The sequence below is a fragment of the Leopardus geoffroyi genome, chromosome E3 (assembly GCF_018350155.1).
Source record: "Leopardus geoffroyi isolate Oge1 chromosome E3, O.geoffroyi_Oge1_pat1.0, whole genome shotgun sequence".
Taxonomy (NCBI): domain Eukaryota; kingdom Metazoa; phylum Chordata; class Mammalia; order Carnivora; family Felidae; genus Leopardus; species Leopardus geoffroyi.
The window spans coordinates 20,410,278-20,415,995 of NC_059340.1; the positions used below are offsets into that span (position 1 = coordinate 20,410,278).

A 5,718-nucleotide genomic window follows, 5' to 3' on the forward strand; every position below is an offset into this window, starting at 1 on the left:
GGGACAGAGAGAGACAGAGCATGAACGGGGGAGGGGCAGAGAGAGAGGGAGACACAGAATCGGAAACAGGCTCCAGGCTCCGAGCCATCAGCCCAGAGCCCGACGCGGGGCTCGAACTCACAGACCGCGAGATCGTGACCTGAGTTGAAGTCGGACGCTTAACCGACTGCGCCACCTAGGCGCCCCTGGATGGACTTTTTATCAGAGAGGTGGAAGCTGAAGTGGGAGTTTGAGAAGAGGGGGACTGTAACGGACAGGGTTTAACGTGTCAGTCTGGCTGCTGTGCTGAGAGGACACTGTAGAGGGGCCAGGGCTGGGTGGGAGCATGGAAGCCGGAGGGGCTACTGCAGTGCGTCAGGTGACAGATGCTGGTGGCTTGGACCGGGGCACGTGGGGATGAGAGACCCTCTCGGGAGTGAACTTGTCCAGTCCTTGGGAGACAGCCCCTGACCCTACAAGCCCCTGAGTGTGATTTTGTGGCCTTGGTGGCGATGGGATCGCCCCTGATGCTCCAGAGATTGGCCGCAGAACAGGAATGGTGGTGACAAGCGGCCTTAATTGCTTTGAGTGTTTGCGTCAGAGGAAAATCCCGCTCTTTCTATAAAAAACAGAAGGAGCCGGCTCCGTGGGCACCGCGGGCAGAGCTGGGACGCGAGGGGCTTGCCAGAGTGTGGGTGCCTGTGGGAAGCAGGTGAGGGAGCGAGAGCAGGGGTGTCTGATACTCAACGGTCGGTCTGCAGGCTTCCTTGGAATCACAGCTGGATACACCCTGGGAGGGGGCCAGGGGCTTCATCCGGGCTGATGCCCTCCCCTGCTGGGGCCATACAGCTGCTCACGAGGCACTGCCCTGGGCCTCACCCACGGAGATGCGCCTCCCAGAGCGGCCACGGCCAGTGATTGACCAGCTGGGGGTGCAGAGACCCGGTCCCTTTGTCTCAATTCGGGACAACACCGAGGAGCCACCTGGCTCCAGAGCTCAGCACGGGACAGGTGGCCGCCTCCCTTGCAACCACACCACAGGCCAGCTTGTCCCTCTGCCAGGGCGGCCCGCGTCACTTCCCCAGGGCACCCCCATCCACCTCACCGAACCCCGCCTCCCAGTCTGTTTCCAGGGGACCCCGTCCGGTGCAGTGGGTCGCATGGTTTCTGGCAGCTCCATTTGGTGTGCCCCTGGTGGCTCACACCTCACCTGCCTGAGACCAAGTCCGCCGTCCTTCCTGCCTCCTCCACGGCGGCCCCTCCTGTGGCCTCCCTCATCTGGGGGTCGCGTTGCCGGCTACCCAGTTACCCGAGCCAGAAATACCAGGGTCACCCCGATACAGTTCCTTCCCTCACCTCCTCATTATTGCACCCGCCATCATGTCCTGTCGGCTGCCCTCAAGTCTGTTTCCCCACATCCGTCTCAGGGGCCAGCCATGGCCATCTCCTGCTTGGACAAAGAGATCGACCTTTTCACAGGCTTCCCTGCCTCCAGCCTGGTCTTGCTCCGATCTGCCCTTCCTAGACTGAATACAAGCCCCAAATATAATTCAGATTTGTCCCCCTTCTCTCTTATATATACATATATATGTATGAATATATGCATGAATTGAATGCATGTATTATACATATATAACGCACATACTATATATGATATACATGTATATACACACATACGTCATATGTAAAATAAACACACATACATGTGTACGTGTGGTTGTTTATGCAGTTGATTCTATGTTATACGTATTATGGCCATAATATGCTCTTCTCTCTCTCTTTTTAAAAAATTTTTAATGTTTATTTATTTTTGAGAGAGAGAGAGCAGGAGATGGACAGAGAGAGACACACACGAATCGAAAGCAGGCTCCAGGCTCTGAGCTGTCAGCACAGAGCCCGACGACGTGGGGCTCGAACTCACGAGCGGTGAGATCATGACGTGAGCCAAAGTCGGACACTTAACCGACTGAGCCCCCCAGGCGCCCCCATCTTGATGATTTCTTTACGTAACCACCACGGAGAAAGAAGATAGAGGGAGCATTTGTAGTGTCCCAGGAGGCTCCCTCGTGCCCTCTCCCAGCTGATACTCCCCCAAGATAACCCGTAGTATAGTCTTGATCACCACTGATCCACTTTTTGGTAAATGGGATCGTACAGTGTATACCCTCTTGGGTACGGCTTCTTTCGCTAAACGTCGTGCCCGGCGAGCTCTGTCTACGTTGCACGTGGTGGTAGTTGTTTCTTCTCTCAGTGCTTCGCAATGTGACAAACATGCCACAATTTATTCATCTGACTTTACTGTTGATGGATGTTTGGGTTCTTTGCGGTCTGGGGTTGCTGTGAACATTTCAGGTATTGCTTCAGGTGGTCGTAAGCAATCATTCACCTTGGACGTCTCCTCAGCCGGGGAATTGCTTGGTCAAGGGGCAGGGGTACCTTCGTTTGGCTTTGAAAGACGTGCCAAGCAGTTTCCCAGGGTGGACGCATCCCTTGCCACTCCCACCAGCAGAGGGGCAGAGCTCCCCTTGCTGCACAGCCTTGCCACCGACCGGTGTTGTCAGGACATTAATTCAAGCCATCCTGGTGGGGATGTAGGACTGTCTGTGTGGAATTGCATTCCTTTGAGATCATAAGCCCCAGCTGCAGTCTGTACCCCACCACCGCTGCCACCTCCCATCCGATTGGCCCAGGATCCATGCCTGACAGTAAGCTGGGCCAATCAGAATTTGGAAACGAGACCTCAAAGATGCTCAGCAGCCTGCTGAGCGCTCGGGAAAGGACTTCAAACCTCAGGGCCCCGAGGTGGCCGTCTCTCTCTGCAGAGAAGCCAGAAGGCCAGTTTGCAGAGGGAGGAGAGAGGAGCAGACACTGGAAGGGACAGGGAAACGAGATGTGGGAGGGCCGAGAGGAGGCAGGCGCCCAGAGAGCAGTCCTGGCCCCGGAGGCTGTCTGCGGCTGCCGCGTGCTCCTTGACTGGGCTCTGCGGGACCCCACCCGCGCCCTGTCCTGAAAGGGACCGCTCTGTCCTCAATCAGCTGCTCCTTTTTCTCTGTCCCCTCTCCTTTTGCTCCAGCTCTTTGAGTGGATTTTTTTCCCTCTTGCAACCAAAGAGCCTTGCAAAACAAAGGGTATTTTCTCTGTCTGCTTCCTTTCTGTCTCTCCCCCTGGTTTTTAGCACATCTTTTTGAAAACGTCAGCCTCTTGCTCCGATGAAGAGAAGGGGTAGGGAGGCTGGCATGCGTTGGTCCCTCACGGTGTGCCAGGCCCCAAATGGGCATTCTCCCTGCTGTGTGGCACGTGAGCCTGTGAGGGAGGGGCCGGCAGTCACTTGCTTCAAGGACGTGGGAAAGTGAGGCACAGAGGGGGTCAGGGACTGGCTCAGGTGGCTCAGCTGGGGACGCCCTCCTAGGCTGGTCTGACTCTGAAGTGTCTATTCTGCCAGGCTTCGTGCCCTTTGTCCGTCATTGAGCCTGAGTGTTAAAGGTACACATGGATGCCTTCGTCACTGTTGACAGAGATTGCCTCTTACCCCTCCTCCCCCCTGCCATCACGGCTGTGTCACAATAAAGGAGAGCCATCTCTCGTGGGGGCGCCACAGATGCCCTCGGTTCTGCTGCCCCCACCTTCAGAATTTCCTCCCATTCGTATCTTCCTCTTGCCAATGGCTCATCCAAGTGCTCTTTGAGAGTAACATAATTTGCTTCCAGAAAGTTCTTCCTTGTATGCAGCTAAAACCCCAGGGGGCACCATAGTGTCAAGGTAGAGAAGGTGCTGCCTGTGGAGTCACGTAAACTTGGAGTCCAAATCCTGTTGTCCACATTGATGAGGTGAGGAACCATGGGCAAAGATGGGGCCTCTCTGAGTCTGTTTTCCCATCTGTAAAATGGGACTGGTGAGTCTTACTGCCCAGAAGTTTTGTAAGTTGCATAAGTAGGTTGTGATCTTCCTGGGTCACAGGCTCTCACCACCACGTTCCCTGCTTGCTGTCACCCTGTGACACCTAAGCTGGCCAGCCCTTCCTCCTTCCCTCCACCTGTAGCCTCATCCTTGTGGCTCTGCCATCGTGTTCCAGGCGTGCCCAGTCCAGGCCTCCATCCTGAAGAAGGTGCTGGAGCCGCTGAAGGACGTCATCATCAAGGCCCCCTGGGACATCAGCCTGGGGGTGTGAACCTGCCCAGTGTCGACTCATCCCACGCCTCCCCGGTGCAGCTCGCCCCTGTGCTCCCGGGGTTTCCACACGTCCAGCTGTGACCACAACTTGGCCGTGACCGTGAACCTCCCCAGCACGTCCAAAATACAAAACTGGGCTGGCACTGACGACGTCGTTATGCGAAGGGTTGGAGCTGATGCAGGCACCTCGATGCTGGTACTTGAAGCTCCGAAGCAGGGAAAGGTTTCAGACTATGAAATGAAGTCAGCGGACTTAGATGTTGAACTTGGAAATCCAGACGCGGAGTATAGCTGTGGAGTGAAGATGCCTTCTGGTGAATGCGCACCTGTATGCCCAGCTCTCAGTCACGCTGGGGACCCTGGTGTCGCCTTTTGTGCAAAAAGACAGAGCGAGATTTTCTCCAAGTGCAGAAACCTGGGAACGGAAGTATTAAGTGGTCGAAAAGGAATAACGTTGACAAAGAGGAGGAGGCTGTTACCGTAGAGCTGAGTGAACCAAGTTCAGCTAGCTTTTGCCCCGAGGTCCCTGAACCTCTTTATGAAAGCGACCCCACTCTCCCCTACAGTAGCACTCCGTGTGCCGGCAGATGGACCCCTCGTGGTAGAGTGTAAGATTGCTGGGGTGGGCGTGTGAAGTGCTATCTGGCCCCCAAGATCGAGGACGAAGAGGGCCTTAGGCATCTTAAAATCCAAGAAAATAAAACAAAGCTCTTTGAGAACGCCTTCTGAATGCCAGCATATAGTGTGCACCTCTGAGTCCATGGGTAGATATCGTTTTCTGTAAACAGTTTCCATTCTCTACAGTTTGGCTAAAGAGTCCATCCCCAAGTCGGATCTGGTCTTGTTAATGTAGAACTAATTCTGCCTTACCTAAAAATTCTCCTTTTGATTTGCAGGGGTGCTTGGGTGGCTCGGTCGGTTAAGCGTCCGACTCTTGATTTCTGCTCGTCATGATCTCACGGTTTGTGGGATCGAGCCCCGCGTGGGGCTCCGTACTGACGGCCAGGAGCCTGCTTGGGGTTCGGTCTCTCCCTCAGTCTCTCTGTGACCCTCCCCTGCTTGCACGTGCGCACGCGTGTGTGTGCTCGCTCTCTTTCTCGAAGTAAATAGACTTAAAAAAAAAAAAAGAAATTCTCCTTATGATTTTGATAACACAGGGCTTTGACTCCAAATGCAGTTTTAAGAATTGTTTGCAGTTGAAAGGAATTATTTGAATTTCCAAAGAAAATGGAGTCAAGTAGGTAAAGGTAAAGTGTTTAGCTTCACGTTTGGCACATAAAACACAAATACATAGTCATTGCTCTTGCTATTTGTAGAGTTTCCTTCATCCTGGGAGTTCCTGAAAATGGAAAACCTTTAAGTACCTGTCTCTGCACAGGCTTAATGCTCTCAGTCTGGCTGCCGTACCCTAACACACCCCTGACCCCTTTGAAATGCTTCCTCAGCAAGGCGAAGCTCTGTGGGAATTTCGGGGGTAGGATCACTAGCTCTGAGGCCTCGGTTGTTGCTGGATGCAGAGAAAACAAATATTGCTTTAGAAACATTAATAATTGAGAGCTTTTCAGCACA

General features: G+C 53.9%; 1 pseudogene; it reads left to right on the top strand.

Moving 5' to 3' along the window:
- The first annotated feature begins 3,862 nt into the window (after positions 1-3,862).
- LOC123589685 lies at positions 3,863-4,896 on the top strand (annotated as a pseudogene).
- Positions 4,897-5,718: the final 822 nt, after the last annotated feature.